This window comes from Canis lupus, chromosome 32, assembly GCF_048164855.1.
Source record: "Canis lupus baileyi chromosome 32, mCanLup2.hap1, whole genome shotgun sequence".
NCBI classification, from domain to species: domain Eukaryota; kingdom Metazoa; phylum Chordata; class Mammalia; order Carnivora; family Canidae; genus Canis; species Canis lupus.
The window spans coordinates 17,997,870-18,017,682 of record NC_132869.1 but is presented as its reverse complement, the minus strand read 5'-3'; the positions used below and the strand labels follow the sequence as shown (position 1 = coordinate 18,017,682).

General features: G+C 42.7%; 1 long non-coding RNA gene across 1 annotated transcript; it reads left to right on the top strand.

The window, feature by feature from the left end:
* Positions 1 to 9,149: 9,149 nt before the first annotated feature.
* Positions 9,150 to 16,627, top strand: LOC140622636 (uncharacterized). The gene is made up of 4 exons (XR_012022331.1): positions 9,150 to 9,414; positions 13,282 to 13,422; positions 14,598 to 14,758; positions 15,085 to 16,627. It is a non-coding gene; the product is annotated as an uncharacterized lncRNA (long non-coding RNA).
* Positions 16,628 to 19,813: the final 3,186 nt, after the last annotated feature.

Genomic DNA, 19,813 nt, shown 5'->3' with positions numbered 1-19,813 from the left:
AAAATCTGTTAAAAGTTCCAACTAGATTCTATCTCCCTATGATATGGTCCTCACCACCATTTTCACCTGTCCTTGATGCCATTTGTCATCATTGTAGAGTGTAAGTAGTTATCTGTGCACTTACTTGTTTAATGGCTATCTCCCCGTAAGGATCTACAGGTCACTGAGGGCAAAGACCACATCTTCTTGGTTGACCTCTGTCTTCAGAGCCAACACAAAGCTTCCCTAGTGAGAAGAGGACCTTGTATTCCATCTGTCTGTCTATCCCACCCATTTTTGAAAATGAGTTCATCTTTTCCAGAAAGTAGCCACAGAAAATAGAGACACCACTAGGTGTCCACATGGAGGCCTCGTGACCAGTTGGAAGGGATGGGGCTGGGGATGGGGCCCCTTTACCAGTTGTGATTTGGAAAGTCTCTGAGATCCTTTTCAGTCTCTGATTCCTGGGACTCAGTCACATGGCCAGAGCCAGGACTCAAGGCAGGGAGAGTGGAAGTTTATATCTGAACAGAAAGGATTTAAATGACTGAAGAGTTCTTGAAAGCCATTTTTTTCCTGGCAAAAAAAGTAATTCTTTGAAACTCATTTTTCTGGTTGCACAGGTAAATGAGGCTCCAGGGAGTGACAAAGAACAGAATCCAAACTTCTACAGTGCCAAACAAAACAAAACAAAACAAACCCAAAACATTATCAAAATGTGGCAAAGCTTAAAGATGCATTTTTCAGTAGTCTGTCTCAAAACACTAGGCCACTAGTTGTCCGTGGCTTGTGCCTTTTTACACTCTGAAGTGAGAAGCGTTCAAAAAACTGACTTCTCCCCTTTATTGGAATTAGGAATAAGTAACATTTCTTGTTAGAATATAAAACAGTGAAACATAGTTCACATGTTACATAAAATTATTTTGTTAAAAAAAAAGACTTCTCTGGGAAGAGACAGAACTGTGTACAATGGAAAATTGAAAATTCTCCAATTTCAAGATGAATCAGCAAATAGCTTCTCCATGACAGCAACCTGGGAACCCTGCTGAACAGACAGACCTACTTTAACAGGAGATCAGCTGTATTTCCTGGCTTGCAGGAACGATTATCATTTGAAGACCCTTTCTAGGTGATACGTCTATGTCTTTGCCTGTTGAAATTTATTAGGAACAGAGCATGATATCCCAGGACAATATTTACCCACAGGAAAGGATTTGTGTCCAATGGAATGTGATTGCATCAGGTCTCATCCCACCCAACCTTTCAGTCCTGGCTTTCCCATAGGGCGCAAGCTGTTTGGTGTGGCTGCCAGCTTTTAATTAGAAATTTTCTTTTGCTTTTTTTTTTTTTTTTAAGATTTTATTCTTAAGTAATATCTACACCCAACCTGGGGCTCGAATTTACAACACTGAGATCAAGAGTCACATGCTCTACAGACTGAGCCAGCCAGACGCCATGTTTGCAGGAAAATCATCAACACCTGGTTTCATGTTACACATCCCTGACCTCCCCACCCCAAAAATATTAATTTCCCCTTGCTCCACAGGGAAATGCTTTTGCCAAGCATTCCTAACCCTCAGCAATTTATTCATTCAAAGAAGGGAAGTGGGGAAAGCAAAAAAGCAAAAGAATGGAGAAAAGATGGTAAGTTCTCTCCTTTCAGCTCTGATCATCCAAATAATTTAAGTATTTCCTGGTGCTTACTTTGGTGCCCCCCTCATTTCTGAGAGGACACTGCCCAATATGCAAATTACTTGTTTGTTCTTAACTGATGTAACTGACACACTATTCGCAGTGGAACTGGGCATAGAGATTGAGTGTGTAAGGGTGGAGATCCTGAGGCAATGGCACCAACCACTGTTTAGTAATTCCCTATCTTCTTCCTAACTCTGAATCCATATAGTTATCATAAATTTTATTCAGCTCAAAATTGATTTTCCTATAAAAATGACATAAATGCTGGGCAAAATCCTCATTTTCTGCAGGGAGAACAGGATCACCTGAAGTTGAAAAGGTGTCTTCTTTCTCTCACAAGGCCAGAGCTAGCCAGCCCAGATAGACTTTTATACTCATCTTCCATCTGTCTGTCCAGCAGTTCTTTTTCTGGGGATAGCAATGCCTTCTCTCTGGGGAACTGCCTCTCCACTTCTTTTACCAGGTAGCTCTTATTGGGACAAAAAGGATGGATCTCCCTGGGAGTCTGCCCAAGGTTCTGATACCCTGAGAAGTTGTCATATTTCTCTAGCAGGATGTCCAGTGAAGCATAACTTGAATATATTTTTAGCAAGATAAACTGCCAACGGCTTTTATGCCTAGGTAGATGCAGAAAGTCACCCTAGGACAGATTATCCTTGATGTTTCCCTGTAACACTTGAATGGTCTCAATTAAGCAGACTCCTGCTCTCCAGGGAGAAGGGATGTTACACACACCTGTCTCAGAACTATTGAGATGCAAATGGAATTCTGCATGATTAAAGCCTCTCCCATAGGTCTAGATGGTCTTAAGAGAGTTTCACTGGGACATTAGGAGCCCCAAAGAGGAATTCCTAGTGTAGGAAGGAGTCCAGATCAGGAAACAGGGCTACTATTTTGTGGGAAGTACTAGTTCCAGGATTATAGCTGGGGTTACAATCTTACCGATTCATCCTGTCGGGGTGGTTGCTGTGTTTGGGAAGCAATAGCTGATCCTCTGCATATAACCAAAGAGAACCTGTATCTTGGTGCCCAAGGGTGAGGACTCACAAGGGTTCCATCACCACAGTGGACAAGAACACAGTTGGACTCCTGCTAATATGGGTAGGTGCAGACGGCCGTCAAACAATTGGAAAAATTAAAATGCAGGGGCCAAATCTCTATCTACATTAGCAAAATGGGTTGCACTAGTGACATTTATACATAAATATTCACTCAAAAGTTCTTTTTAAAAAAAATTTTCACTTTTCTGTCAGTGATCCAAGAATTAGGAAAGAGAAGGTGCCTTCGTGTGAAGGGCTTATCAGCCAGAAGGTAATTGCAGTAGAACATTGAATGCACGTGACTCGAACATGTTTATACATTGCTCCCTCCCCGTCACATGATGAAGTATTCCCTGTTCCTTCAGGGTTAAGGCTGAGTCACCTTCACTTCTATTTCAGTGGAGGCATATTCTCCAGAAATTGAGGCCTAGAGGACAAAACACCTGAAATCAAAACTTAATAAGGTTGTGACACTTCATGGTACTGGTGTTCTAGCAGAGTGTGGAATGAGCTTGAATCCTAAAACTAAACTGTCTTGGTTCGGTTCCCAGCTAGACCACTTATTGGCTGTGTGACTTTAGGAAAGTTACTTAAACTTTCTGTGCCCCTCATCTTCATATAGGGATAATAATGCCCTCCTCCAGGCCTATAGCAAGCATTACATGAGTGAAACATATAACATTCTGAGAACTGTGCCGGACACACAGCAAGCAATCAATAAAGGTTAGCCAGTATTATTACTACCAAACAGAGTCGCCTCCACAAGATAAATAAACCATTCAAACCATGGCATCCATGATGCTGATCCAACAGAAAGCAGAGGCCAGTCATCCATCACCAACCCAAGAGGTGCCTTTGGTTTCTGATCCCAGTAATTGAGGACATGTGTTACTCTGCAGACAGTCCTGATGGGAAGTGGTAGGTGGTTCTCTCCTCCGAAGCTTGGGGGAACGAGAAGGATGAGGAGATGGGAAAGGGAGGAGGCTAAACATTTTCATTTTCTTATGTTAACAACTCTGATGAACAGTAAGAAGGGAATGGCAAGAGAATATAAAAATGCTTTGTGGAAGGTTCACATTAACTCGTAGTTCTAACTCCACTGCGGCTGATTAGTTCATGGGAAAAAATGACAAAAAGGAATAAAAACCTGACTATGAATCCAGTATCAACAATTTGCAGCCATAGTAACCAAGAAAGTGCAACTCATGAATTGAAAAAAGAAGAAAAAACTGTGTGTGAGAGTGTGTCATCAGGACGATGTGAGGAAATGGTTACCAAGTGAAGAATGTAGTTAACGCCTGGTGGCTCAGCAGGGCAGCTCTTGGATGGGCCATGTGCACATCCTGGCTTACGTGGGCATCAAGGATTGTCAAAGAAGTTCTAATCTCTATTTGATAGAGTTTCTAACTCAGCTGTAAAAATTCATTCAAGGATAAAAGACCTAAAAATACTCTGCTAACAAGAATTTGATTTTTTTTTTAATTTTGGTTTAAATCAAATTTGATTTGCATTTAGTTCAGCCCGGCTTCATTGCAGAAAGACAATAGGGAGTGTGGCTCCTCATACGTTTCCACAGCTAGCTCTGGAATGACTTGGAGCTGCCTTGTGACTACAATTCTGGATAAAGTAGAGTAACGCAGGGCTCATAATCACACCCCATCTTCTTCACCTTTGGGACAGCTATAAGTCATCAGTTTCTTATTTATGTAGCCAGACCCCAGCAATGTATGGTCCAGGACCCTGGAAGGAAGTCTAAGCAAGTGCCAGTGGTTTGGGAGGTCCTGGGGAGGAAATAACCCAGATGGGAGTAATGGGCAATTTAGGAACCATCCAATTATCAGTGGTGGGGCTGGAAACATCCTTAAGTGTCACCCAGTCCAGTGAGCTATATAATGCTTGAATTTTCCTTTTCTTTCCCTTTGTGCCAGAAAAGGTTCATCCAATGCTCAAACCCCACCGTTGAGAAGGAACTCCTCTCACCGTGGGGCAATCCATATAGTTTTGACTGCAAAAGACTCTTAAATTGAGCAGAATCTTTCTCCCTGCCTGCAGATTACCACTCACAGCCCATTAAAACAAATCAAATATTAATATATTTGAGGATGAATGGCTATTTGTCCTCAGAAGATTTCTCCAGTCTGAACATAAAGAGTTGCTGATCATTCTACATTTAGCTCTTCTCCTCTTGCACCCCTAGAGGATCAGCCCTTAAAGTATAGTCCCCTGAATGAGCACAACACTCAATGAATATTTTACCCAGGGAAGGGAAATAACCCCATTATTAGCTCCATCATTCTGAGATTTTACTATTATCAATGTATCCTCAAAGTTACATAATTCTAACAGCCTAATGGTTTTTGGACTCATAATGAATTTACTTCCTACTAGAATTTGTATGATAGGTAAATTAACGATACTTCTGATCATCAGTGGCCAGTTCTGCTCTATGACTCAGGCACTTGGGAGGAGTACGTGTCCCCACCCCTTGAAGGTAGGTGACCATGTGACCATCTTTGACTAAGGAAAAATAAGGAGAGGTGCCACATGTCAATTCAAAGTTGAGACATTTAAGTACTCATTCTCAACTTTCCAGCCCTCTTTTTCCCATCGTAGCAATTGTCAACGCATGTGTTGATTAGGAAGTGTCATGGATTGAATCAAGCTGGAATACTCAGCCAACACACGGAGGACAGATGCCCTGGCACATTGCCTGGACATGCAGCACATTTTGACTAAAAAATAAACTTTTGTTGCATTATGCACATGATTTTGGGGTTATTTGTTATTGCAATATAAACTCAACTTTCCTGACTCAACATATAAGTTATTTTTCATAAGTAGAATCAGATTTCCCACCCCGCACATACCCCTACACTAATTTTTCATATTTTAATAATTGCTTTTAAGGTTTGATTCAGGGACTTATATTTGCTTTTTCATGAAAATTACTTTTAATTATTTAGTCCAATGGCCAGTTCTGTTACAATTCTTTTTAATTTTGATTGCATCAAAGGTATTCACTCTTCCTCCTACCTCCTTTACATCTGAAATTGTTAAGAATACATTTAAGACGAGAAAGAAGACATTTCTGATGACATGATTTTCTTAGTTCTCCACTCTCTAGTCTCACAATAATGTTCAAGCCTAATGAAGTCAGTTCTGAGCTTTCTTAATTCAATGTAGAGGTTAAAAAAAGTAACCAGGGGGACCAGTAACCATTGGAGATTTTGTTTTGAGCTCAATGAGATCTCAGTTCCCATAATGAAAATAAGACATAAAAATGGGAAAATATAGATGATTACTTCATTTTGTTCAGCTACAAAGTCATTCCATTTTGACTCTATTACTATTCTAAAGGAGTCAAAAACAGAGTTGTGAAAAATTTAGGCTGCTTACACTGAGAGATAGCTCCAGCCACATCCTTGCAGCTGACACTACCAATGGCCATCCCCCAACTTCTTTCACATTAATCACACCCTGACTTTGTTCAGGTGTCAAGAGTGCACAGACTTGAGGAAGTACACGCTACTTCCCTCCATACCAGTTATGGGGATTATATATCCCTTTGCCATTCATTGCTTTGGAATGACCACATAACACACCTCTGACCAATGAGATGAAGGTAAGGTCTGCAGAGAAGGTTCCGGGAAATTTTCTCTCACTCTTAAAAAAAGGCACAGTGAAGGAGGATTCTTTCTTCCAGCCTTAAATATGGATGTGTGAGAATATGATGCTTAAATCTGCCTCTACCACATCTCTCACCATTAGGGGATAAGCATGAGGACAAAAACTAACACAGTTAGCCTGGCAGGTCAACAATGGAAAGAACTAAAGGCTTTATTACATAGCTGGGTGCTGAATTAACTTGTCTAGGAACTGTCTCACCACTAGACCTTCTTATAGGAGATAAAAAATCTCCTTACACTTAAGCCGTGTTGTTTGGGTAGGTCTTTTGTTACTTGCCACCAAAAGAATCCTGACTGATACTATCATTAAGAAGTATTTCATTGGGCAGCCCGGGTGGCTCAGCAGTTTAGCGCCACCTTCAGCCCAGGGTGTGATCCTGGAGACCCTGGATCGAGTCCCATGTCGGGCTCCCTGCATGGATCCTGCTTCTCCCTCTGCCTGTGTCTCTGCCTCTCTCTCTCTCTCTCTCTCTCTCTCTCTCTCTCTGTGTCTCATGAATAAATAAATAAAATCTTAAAAAAAAAAAAGAAGTATTTCATTATATGGGCACCTGGGTGGCTCAGTGGTTGAGCGTCTGCCTTTGCCTCAGGTCATGATCCTGGGGTCCTGGGATCAAGTCCCGCATCAGGCTCCACACAGGGAATCTCCTTCTCCCTCTGCCTGTGTCTCTGCCTCTCTGTGTCTCTCATGAATAAATAAATAAAATATTTTTAAAAAGAAGTATTTCATTATAAACATCATTGCTCTATTAAAAGTAGAACATTATAGGAGGAGGACATGGAGGAGGAAGTGGAGGATGAGTGGCAGCAGTACTGGTAGTGGTACCAGTAACGATAATATTATCTTATGAGACCCTACTTTGTGTGAGGTAGTATAAGAGGCATTTTAGAGAGTTTATTCTAAAATTCAAGACCATACTTTAACTTTTCCAATATAAGACCATATCTCAGCCATTCTGGCCTCACCATGCCGTTCTATTCTCTTTTATACCTGGACCTTGATGTTCAGAGAAACCAAGAAATGGGGTCACCATTAGTGCAACTTGTCACTAGTCTCAGTCTATTCATAGACAAGGTACAATGACATCCTTTCTGCATTCCACTGGGAATTGTGGAATTCTATTGTGTTGTTGCTACACTAGGATCTGCTACCTCAGGTGTCTGAGGGAGGAAGATGGGACACGATAGCAATATGGTTCTTCATGGTCACTTCACATGTCCCAGATGCTCACTGAACTATTAGTTGAGAGGGGGTCTCAGAGCAGGGCATGATCCACAAGAGATTCAGTCAGTGGACATCCAGTTCTCAGTGCTAGGATTGACAAACATTAGTGAGGCTATGAAGATGGGCAAGACACAATGGTGAATTTGCTGAAAAGAGCTCAGTTTTTAAAAACATGGATTCATTGCACCTGGGTGGCTCAGTGGTTGAGCGTCTGCCTTTGGCTCAGGTCATGATCCTGACCTGGGGTCCTCAGATCAAGTTCCACATCAGGCTCTCTGCAGGGAGCCTGCTTCTCCCTCTGCCTACGTCTCTGCCTCTCTCTCTATCTCTCATGAGTAAATAAAATCCTAAAAAAAAACATGGATTCAGAAGTTAGATGACTACAGTATCAGGTTTCACCATCAGCCCTGCGCCTTGCTAGTTCTGTCAGAGGGATTTCATTACCTCCCTAAAATAGCTTAGGGTATCTGATGCTTGGCTTCCTCATCTATCAAATAAATGTGCCTGACACCTAGTAAAGACTCAATAAATCATAATTATTATCATTCAATATCCTATCCACAAAGGAAATATATGAGCACGCTGCCTTGGTCATGTTAAGAAAAACCTTCCCTAGTCTACCTTTGTCTAAACACAAAAGTAAAGACGAATTTCTGATTACTGCATCTAGCTATATCTGAAGATAGATGATCTCTGGATGTAGTTCCTTTTTTAAGAGAATTTGAATGGGGTTTCTGTCAGATACAGCCAAGATACCCAACCAATATAGTATTAGTTAGGATCAAGCTCAAGTCTTCCCTCTACAAGCTTTCCCAACACTTCAATACACAACACAAGCTGATTCACAGTCCTTTCTAATTTCCGTATGCACATTTCAGTAATTACCCCTATTTCACTTGGCTTTGTTACTTAACCATTTTATGTGCATATCTGGTTTTCCCAAAGTGTTTTTAAGCTTCTCAAGGCAAAAGCAATGTACTCTACTTATGTTCTGCCACAAAACCAAGTACAATTCTGGGCACATACTGGATCCATAATAAGCAATCAGCAAGGTGGTTTTCCCTGGAATGTAAGCCAGGTTCCCTGCTGAATTAAGTATTTCTGAGCATGTCTGGTAACCTGGCATGATGAATCTCCCAGGAAAGAACCACCCTAAAGGAGGACAGAGTCAGGCACAAAAGCACTGTCCAGTAAAAATGCTTCAGTCAACATAGAGACATGGGGAATCTAAGCATAAAGTACTCGTAAGATGCTGAGAACATCAGGCAGTGCTGTAAGGGGACCACTTTAGGACAGTGGACTTGGCATAGTGCAGCCTTCAAATGAAGGAGAAGAGGGCTTGGTCACATTCAAGGTGCATCCCGCCCCGCCCCCCATTCATATGTTGAAACCTAATCCCCATTGTGATGGTATGTGGAAGCGGGGCCTTTGGGAGGGCTCTCCCCTCATCAATGATATTAGCCCCCTTATAAAAGAGACCTTGGAATGCTTCATTGTCCCTTTCACCATATGGTAACACATATGATGGCCATTAGGGATGAGAAATCATCCCCTCATGAAACACTGAATCTGCCACTGCCTTAATCTTGGACTTCCCGCCTCCGGAACTGTGAAAAACAAGTTTGTTGTTTGTAAACCACCCTATCTATGGTCTTCTGTTATAGCAACCAATGAACTAAGACAAAAGGTCAGCTTCAACACCGGCGGTGGCAGAGAAGAGCCACCAACAGCAATGCTCACTCGAGGCACAGAGATCCTGATGGTGTTGTGGGCACTTAAAAGTGCCAAGGTGAGGAGATACAGCTGGAGGACAAACCCTGGCATCTAGTCAGTGATAAAACTCTTGTCACTCAGAGGGAACCATTCAGGACGTTCTTTGAGGTTTCCCAGAAATGTTAGGGAGACTTTTTTTTTTTTAAAGATCTTATTTATTTATTCATGATAGACAGACAGAGAGAGAGAGAGAGAGAGAGAGAGAGAGGCAGAGACACAGGCAGAGGGAGAAGCAGGCTCCATGCAGGGAGCCCGATGCAGGACTTGACCCCGGGACCTGAGGATTGTGCCCTGGGCCAAAGGCAGGCGCCAAACCGCTGAGCCACCCAGGGATCCCTGGGAGACTTTTCTAGAGTCTGAACACTGTATATTGCACAGCATCTTGTGATTCCCTTGAGTGTCATTCTCTAGAGAAACATGAATTACACTTACAAATTAAATTATCAACGGCAAGATTCCAGTGCCAAGGCCAGACCACCATGTGAGTGTGGAGGAGCAGCTGAAGCCGGCCCGCCCTCCTCTTGCTACTCTGGCATGTCCTGCTCTCTGGCAGACCTCTCACCTGGCTGTTTTGCCTCCAAAGGGCCCCCAGATCGGCAGAACTCTATTGCACTGGAATTCCACCTGCCAGGTTTCCCCTGCCCCAAGAGGCCCCATAGTCATGTATTGCTTCTTGGCTCCAATTTAACTTAATTTTTAGAAAGCAGATTCCTATTTGCATCTGCATAGTTTTTCATAGAATTTTATCAGTCTCTTAAATATCATGTTTCTAATTTCTCCTCTCCTCTAAGAATGGGTTTAACTTTTCAAGGTCTGAAGTCATTTGACATAAAATGAGTTCTTTGGCCAACAGGTATCCATCAACATGAGGTGACCCAGAAATTTGTGATGGCATCAAGGGATATAAGATCCATTTACTTAATCCTGTACGCCTCATTCTGTGGTTTTGAAGAACTGAACTAAATGTAGAACCAATTCCCTTAGAGGAAATTAGGGGTATGGAGAAACAACATTAACAGTTTAGAGCTACTAGGGTACTAGTGACTAAATCTTTGCTTCAGAGTTTTGAAAAGTGCCTGTCCTTCCTCTGTCTGTGCCCTAACTTCCTAAGGCTGTGCTGATGCCCACAGTCTACCTCACTGCTTCAGTTGTGGGCTAGGTGGCTGTCAGTACTTGGGTTCTGGACATACCCAGTGGGGGGATGCTATGCAAGGTGGTTACACATGAACTTCAGTAGCCCAGGAGGGTTGCTGGGCTCTCTGATGTTCTTTGATTGTTCCTGGGCACCCGAACTGAGGCCAGGGGGAGAGTCCTCACCTCACACCCTTCCAAGTTGGTCCCTGGGAGTGAGAAGAGGGAAGCCACCACCACTGCTCCCTATATTCTCCTCTAGGCAGGCAGCTGCAAGGGTACTATGGCACAGAAAAACATGAGTAAACAGGGTGCGAATTGCTCTTTACAGCTTTCTTTTTACATTTCAGCAAGGAGGCCATCTGTGAGAACAGAACATTCTCCGTGTCATCACCCACAAAAAGAAAATGCAGGCATATGGGCATTTGGGACAATGATTTCTGGCCCTCTTGTCCAATTTTAGCCGCACTGAACCCAGTGAATGGACTGCTTTTCCAAGGGCAACAAAAGCAGAAATAAACAAAGGGGACTAAAAGACTTTTGCAGTGAAGGAAACCATTAACAAAACAAAAAGGCAATCTACTGAATGGGAGAAGATGTTTGTAAATTATATAACCAATAAGGCATTAATATTCAAAATATGTAAGGAAGTCACACAACTCAATATCAAAAAAATAATCCCATTTAAAATGGTTAGAGGATCTGAATAGACATTTCTCCAAAGAAGATATACAGATGCCCAACAGACTCATGAAAAGATGTGCAGCATGACTCATTATCAGGGAAATACAAATCCAAACCACAATGAGATACTACCTCACACTTGTCAGAATGGCTAGAATGAAAAAGACAAACAATAATAAGTGTTGGTGAGGATGTAGAGAAAAGGGAACCCTCATGCACTGCTGGTGGGAATGCCAAACAGAACAGCCACTATGAAAAACAATACGGGAATTCCTCCAGAAATTAAATATAGGACTATCATATGATCCAGCAATCCCACTTCTGAGTATTAATCCTAAGAAAATGAAAACACTAATTCAAAAAGATAAACGCACCGCCATGCTCACTGTAGTACTATATACAATAATAGCCCAGACTCATAAGCATTCCCAGTGTCCATTGGTAGATAAATGGGCACGACACACATACACACACACACACACACGGAATTTTACTCAGCCACAAAAAAGAATGAAATCTTCCCATTTGCAACAATACAAATGGAAATGGACCTAGAAGGTATCATGCCAAGTGAAATAAGTCATACAGAGAAAGACAAATATCATGTGATTTCACTTTTACGTGGAATCTAAAAAAGCAAAATAAATGAACAAACAAAACAGAAGCAGACTCATAAATACAGAGAACAATCTAGTGGTTGCCAGACAGGAGGGAAGGTTGGGGAATGGGTGAAATAGGGGGAGGGGATTAAAAGGTATGAATTTTCAGGTAGCAAGAAAGTAAGACAGGGGGGTAAGTACAGCATAGGGAATATAGTTAGTAATAGGTAACAACTTTGTATGGTGACAGATGGTAGCTAGATCCATTGTGATCACTTCCTTATATCTAAAAATGTTAAATCACCTGAAACTAATATAATATTGTATATGTCAAGTACGCTTCGATTTTTAAAAATTACATAGATATATAAATAAATAAAACTAGTCAGTCATAAAATCCCAGCTTGGAAACAAATCATGTTTGTTTTCTAAGAAAGGACATTGCAGTCAGAAGTCACTACTTCAGTTATTTTATTCTTTTTAAGATTTTTTTTTTTTTTTTTTTTTATCGGGCAGCCCGGGTGGCTCAGCGGTTTAGCGCCACCTTCAGCCCAGGGCCTGATCCTAGAGACCTGGGATCGAGTCCCACGTCGGGCTCCCTGCATGGAGCCTGCTTCTCCCTCTGCCTATATCTCTGCCTCTCTTTCTCTGTGTGTATCTCATGAATAAATACATAAATATCTTTTAAAAGAGATTTTATTTATTAGAGAGAGCGAGAAAACATGAGCGGGGAAGAGGAATAAAAGGAGAGGGAAAAGCCGATTCCCCGCTGAGCAGAGAACCTGCCGGATGCAGGGATCGATCCCAGGACTCTGAGATCGTGATGTGACCCTAAGTCAGATGCTTAACTGACTGAGCCACCCAAGTGTCCCCCGTCATTTTATTCTGAGGGAAATAGGGGTGAAAAAAAGAAAAATGTAGCCTGAGGTAAATGTAAACAAAAAAATTAATCCCTGGTGGCTGCTGAGTATTCTCTGCCTGAATAGGCACTCATACATAGAGTGGGGCATGATTTAATTTCAATTTCAGGTTGCATTAAAATAAGAATGAGCTGGGTTAAGAAAAATAGAGAAGAACTTTAAAGCAGTTTTCTCTCAACACCCTTGCCAGCCTACCCTCATGCCATGCCCTGGAGGCAACCACTCTGCCATGTGTAATCCTGGATCATAAACATAGATATCTATTTCTCCATCTATTAGCTTTATTTTTTTAAAGAATTTATTTATTCATGAGAGACACAGAGAGAGGCAGAGACATAGACCCAGGCAGAGAGAGAAGCAGGCTCCATGCAGGGAGCCCGATATGGGACTCAACCCCGGGTTCCCAGGATCACGCCCTGGGCTAAAGGCAGGCATTTAACCACTGAGCCACCCAGGCATCCCACATCTATTAGCTTTAAATGATACCAATTTACTCTTAAAATGATGATTTAGCTTTTTTTTTTTTTTTTTTTTTTTTTTTTTTTTAAGAGAGAGGAGATGTACGGAGGGTGAGGGGAAAGAGAATCCATGCTGTGTATGGAGCCTGATGCAGGGCTCAATCCCTTGACCCTGTGATCATTACAAGAGCTGAAACCAAAAGTCAACTGCTTAACCAACTGAGCCATCCAGGTACCCCTGATTTAGCTCTTTGATATTATCCCTCACTTTTCCTCCCCCTTAACCTTCTGAGCTCATATATTGCTGCTTTTAATTCTTCTCCTGGTTACCTTTGTTACTGTAAGTGACACATTTACATCACTATTTCATCCTCCATCAACTTTGGTCCACATTTTTTATTTCTTTTTCTGTAGAATAAACTACAACTATAGACATAATCTTTGCATTACCAAAGCCATTAACATGTATTTCTGCTCTAGTTCCAGACGGGTATGCTTTGTCTATTAATTTTAAAAGGTAAAAGTGAATACATGGCATTTATATCATTGAGTGAGTAAATATGGCTCACGGCTGAATGGAGTAGGTACTATGGTCGTATTTTCTTCCCAACAGGTCTTTGGGGCTGGGTAGGCTCCGGTCACGACTGTGGGTTGTGAGGTAGAGCCCCACCTTGGGCTCTGTGCTCAGCATGCTGTCTGCTTGTCCCTCTCCCTCTGTTCCTCCCCCAACTTCCATTCTATATCTAAAATAAATAAATAGATGGATAGATGGATGGGTTGATCGATCGATGGAGAGAGGCATGGATGGATAGATGGATGGATAGATAAAATCTTTAAAAAATAAATAAAAAGAACAGAGGGGCTAGAGAAAGAAATATAAAAGATGACAACTGGATGTGAATAAAAGGTGGAACTCAGGAAGGGAACAAATGGAAGGAGACAGGTTATGACAAAGAGGGGGAGAGGGAACAGAGGGGCCTAGGAAGAGAAAAGCTCTTCTGGGTGAGGAGGGAGGAAAACCAAAGGGCAGGCCAAGGCAGGCACTGGCAGCCTGGGAAAAGGGAAGCCATGGCAGGAGTGGAGATGGGCAGGGAGTGGACAAGCGAAGGGATGCAACAGTTCATCTGGGCAGAGGCTGGGAGAGAGAGAAGAAAGGATGGCCTGGGTCCAGATGGTCTCATCCAGGGGCCCTCTGAGCCATGATGCATGGAAACTAGCTGCACAGCCCACAACTACTCCAAAACACCAAGACACTTAGCAAATGAAGAAGTTATCAAAAATATTAAGGGTCAAGCTAGCTGTTGTTGCTGACTTTATGTGATATTATAAAGTCACCTGTCAGCCCTCTGGGGGCTACCTTGTCATTGACAATTCTGTCCAGTTGTTCTGTTTCCTTCCCTTCTAAAGCCTTGTGGTTTCCTGACCTTAACATCGCCCTCTGTAGAACTGGGGACCTTTTGCACCTCACCTCACAGGAATTGGACGGCGTGCTCAGTGACTGCAGCGTGGGCAGGGGGCATACCCAATCTTAGAAGATGGCATCTCTGCCTTAAAGACTTAAAAGGAAGGTAAGGTGCCATATAGGAACATTCAGGAAGGTAGATGTGCTGATGGATTTCCAGCCCTGATGAGTCTCCAAAGGTACCACAGCTCAGGGGACAGGCTTCTCCCTGTCCCTCAGATTCCATTCCCTTAGTCACAGAATGAGGATGGAACAAGGATGGTGGTAGGGGTTGAACTAGATCTGCAATGGCTCAGACATTTCTTTTCACTTCTGGGAAGTATTTTCCTATAAATGCTGTGGTGAAAGAGATTCTGAGGTTTCCTCGCAGCTGCAGCTGCATGGGAAAGTGCTGTTTCCCTGGGATTAATATCTGCCTTATTGTCCTAACAGGTATCCCTTTTTGCCACTGCCAATCCTCATCACTAGTCTCTCCAGGATCCTAAAGAGCTTCTGCTTAAATTCGTTGAAGCCAACAAGGGTTCTATGGCAACTTTCACACAATGGACCCAGGAAAGATGTGGAAACTTGCCTTGCTCTGTCTGCAGCCTCACACATGTGCTTGATCAAACATGCTACACTGGTTGTCCAGAAATTCAGTTTTCCTACTGCTGCCAGAGATCTGAGTTGGCGACCCTCCTCTGCTCTGTGGTACATTACCAGAGAAGATGCCCATCTTTCTTAAATTTCCCTCTGGCACATGCTGAGATTTGTGACCAAAGTTTGTAGGTCAATTCTGTGTCCATAATACCAGGAGGATGCTGAGAAAAAAGGTCATTTCCTCCTAAATTTATATTCTCTGTGTGTACTCCAGAACTATTAAGGTTTTAATGAGGATTACAGATGATGATTACAGTCTAACCAAACTTCTTTGGTGATACAGCTCTTGTCTTCAGCAGTGTATGTGTATGTATTCTATATAACTTTAAAAAGTAGAAGGCCTACTTCATACAATTCTTTTATACGATTACCTTTGATTTTCATCCTTAGAACAGGAAAAGTAGGTATTATTATCTCGATCAACCAGGACAAAATCGAGTCCCAGGGAGTTACAAATGCTCCTGACATGGAGCTGAAAGACGAGAACTAGAATTGGAATCTAGATCCTTTGACGAGAGGCTCACAGAATTTGCAAGAGCAGGAAGTTGGGGAAAAACTTGGAGAAGAAATTGAGGGGCTGGGCAGCCAGCTTTACTATAGGTCACCCCCATCCCTTGCTCTGAATCGAATCCAGGAAGCTTAGGTTCAGAGGCAGGTCATGGGAATAAAGTTATAATTACTGAGTGAAACAGCTGTTGAAATGAGCCGCAAACATTTTGGCTCCCTCTTCCCTTTTAGAATCCTGTATATTAGTGGGTTCCAGTTCATGTCCTGAGGAGCCTTTGAGTTCGTGAAGGTTCCTGATGGTCAACATGACGGAACATCTCTACAGTGCCATGGTCATTGGCTTCAGATATTGGGCACCTGAATAAGATTTAATTTGAAGAACATTCTGCTACTTAAGAAAATTTTTGAAAATCATCATTATACAGGACTATTTAACCTCTTGCCTGTTTAGTTCTCTAGGACATCTGGAAAAATTTCACCCAAGGAATTCACTATTAAAAGAGGTAAACCATGACCCATACTGACACAGAGGGAGCTAGGAGCTGGCTTAAGACATCGGATTTAGAAGCCACGGGGACGAGATCATCAAGGGTCAGAGGAGGTGGCCCACCAAGGCTGTGAGGGTGGGAATTGGAGGCTGAGCAGGACCACATCAGGGAATCTATGTGTTGCAAATAGGAACTGAGAAATAAATGGAAAGGGTTGAAATCTCAGGTTTTTCTCATAGGTACATCAGAGTTCCTTTAGTTTCTGGTGATCCAGATTGAGCTTTACTCCTGGAAGCCTCGATACACAAAATTCAACTGGAAACACCACCACAATAAATAGAATTGGGTCTTGTCTTCTATTTCTACCTGTTGCTTTCATATAAATGTGTGAAATCAAAATTCAACCCTGTCATCCAGCTAGACTTCCTGAACTCCATGAATTCTACTTGTGAGCCTGGCTCATTTCTGGACAGGATCTGGGACTGGGTAAAGAGTTAGGAACAAGAATGGGCAGAGGTTCAAATTGTATTTGAAAATGACTAAATTTAATCACAAGCCATCACCATCCTTAACCTGTTCTAGAAAATCAGCCTTTTTTTTTTTTTTTCCCACTACAAAAGAAAAATCAGAGGTCTTGTCAGAAATCATTTTGGAGATTCTAAAATAAAAGACATTTCGGAAGCATGAAAACATGATCATGCAAGCAAGACCAGCAATGCAATTAAATGCTATCCTTTCCTTGACCTCTGTGTCATAGAAATGGCAGCTGATATGCAATATTACCTCAGAGAGGGGGAAATACCTTGGGAAGTCTAATCCTGCATATCGTTGGGGTTGAAGATTGAGGAGGAGCAGGGCGGGCCCAGGAGTAGTGCATGTTAATTCTCGAGGACTGCAACCACTCAGCATGAGCCGTCCCCTCTGGTAATTGCACTTCCCCACGGCAGCGCCCCGAACTCAGTGTTACATTAGGCAATTGTGGCAGGCCCGTAACCTGATAGCAGCACATTATGTAGTTATGTGGGAACTCTGGTTTCTGGAACAGATTGAGGTTCCCAAGCTCTGGTCTTGTGCTGTTTGGGTGTGTCTTTCATGAAACACTCTTTATGTAGAAAACAGACTAAAAACACCAACATGGTCTTTGGGATAGTTTTTGAACAGCAGCATGAAACTGACCCACTTCTTTCAAAAGATCCTTGCCAAAAAGGAGAAAAGTTGCTAAAAACAATAAATTCCTCTCTTCTCTGTCTCACATTCGCCACCTAGCTTGCTTAAAGACTGTGCTTTTGGGTAAGTCATCTTTTTTTTTTTTTTTAATAAATTAAAATGTAGTAAAAGAATTATCATTGATGATAGAGGTACTTTAAATTCTTATTTCTTAAAGGACACACTGAACTCGATAGGAAGGCTAAATGTGACGTTTCACATTTAATAAATGAAAATGGGTGGGGATAAGTAATGAGGGTTGAAGTCCCAGTTTTCATGCTCATAAGGAGAACTAAACTGCCAGTGCCCCATCATCCATGGTTTATGAAAGCTGGCTTCGAGAAAATAGGAATGAAAGGAGAAGCAGCAGAGTAGAGCACCTGCATCATTCAAGCTGAGGGACTTGTCTCTAGGAACTAGAGAAGAAAAAGGAGAAATTGGGTGTCACATCCCAGGAGCAGCAACCCTATCAGTTTGGGCCTCGTGGGTGCTCTCATGTTCTCAGTGCAGGATTCAGATGACTGATGGCGATTCGGCTCCACCGACCAGATGTTCTTGCAGAGTTACTTCTAAAGCCACACTGGGGGGCATCGGAGAACACGGATTTACCATGGAGCAAGCAATAGTGGGGACCTGGGGCAGAGGACAAAGGAGGATGGAGAGATGAAGAGGAGAGGGTCGCTGGCAAACCTAGGAGGGGAAGGCAAGGGAGGATTCCTGAATCTCCCCTGGGTGTACGTAGGATTTTAGACATGATGTGACACATGAGACAATCTGAGAAAAAAAGAATGTATCTGATGTCTGTGTCAATGATTTGGCTTGGTCACATAAATAAGTGCCAGGTCCCCACCATAGAGGGGAAGACCCCCCTTTGGCAAGCACAACTGTGTCAATGTGTGGGATGTGTGTGTGCAAGGACACACTTGGAGGCCCTGTTGCTCATCAAACCCCATGGGCAGGTATGCTGGCTCCAATCCGGCATGTGTTCCTTGGCCACTCCCTCTTAAATGGGCTAGGGAACCTGCCTGTGATGTCACAACTTAGGAGCTTTGGGAGGCGAGGCTTTAAAGTCTGAGATAATGTCGCTTCTGAATTATTTGCCAACAGCTTTCCCATAAAGGAATATTTCCAAAGGAAGGAGAGTGATCCCACAGGTGGACAAATTCTTACTAGAGGAATTTCCTGAGAATACTTCATATCATAGGATATTATATTTTTCTGACCTATTAGTTGCATTTAAAACAATTTTTCAAATCAGCATCCCAGTAGTCATGTTTACCAAATCCAGTGCCCTGCAATAGCCGCAGTGATTCTTTTTTTTTAAAGATTTTATTTATTCATTTATTCATGAGAGACACAGAGAGAGATAGAACACAGGCAGAGGGAGAAGCAGGCTCCCTGTGGGGAGCTCCATGGAGGACTCGATCCCAGGACCCCGGGATCACGACCCGAGCCTAAGGCAGACGCTCAACCACTGAGCCACCCAGGTGCCCCCCCCCCCAGGGATTCCTACGAGACTTACCTTCATCTGGGAAGGACAGATCCAGGAAGCCACAGGGTTCCAAGTGGTGCTGCATTCCTGACGATGCACAGTTGGGCCCGAGTGGACTCTGATTAAGGACAGCCCAACAATAGGCAGGCCAATGACCTAGGGTCAGATGGGGAAAGAAGAATGGTCCAATTAGAGTCCCTTCCTGAAAGGTTTGGGCAATGATATTGACTAAGGTTTAAGAAGGTCATGGAGATGGGGCAGGCGGTGGAGGGGGGGTTGGGGAGGTGCCAGGATGGTCATTATGAGACGTGCTAAATGAGAAGAGAACAGAATGTGTGGGGAAGGGGAAGGGAAGACGGTTGGGGAGGGGAAAGAATACCCCTAAAAAGTGGTTTGGGTTCCTGGTAACATTGCAAGCTCCATGAATTGTTGTGGGGCTTCATTTCTTGTGTGTGAATTTCTGTGACTCTCCTGCTTCCCAACCCTCACACCTCCCTGCCACCACTCCCAGCAACTCCCTTCCAGACCACCACCTCCCCCAATGAGCAGCAGGCTTGCCCGGCTCTCTGTCCTTCCAACCATGAACAGGAATGCCTGAAGAAAAAGTCTCTTAAACGCCACCTGGAATTACCTCTAAAGCCACCAAACCGAGAAAAATGCAAACTGTCAGAAAAAAAAATAAGAAAGAAAATGTAAGTGAAAAAGAAATAGTCACAGACTAGATGCAAGATATCTGGCCAAAATGTAATCTATTTTGTTAAGCTTTCAAAGTTACCATTTAAACCAAAAAGTGTTCATCCTGAAAAAAAAGATGAAAGAGAGAAGAGCA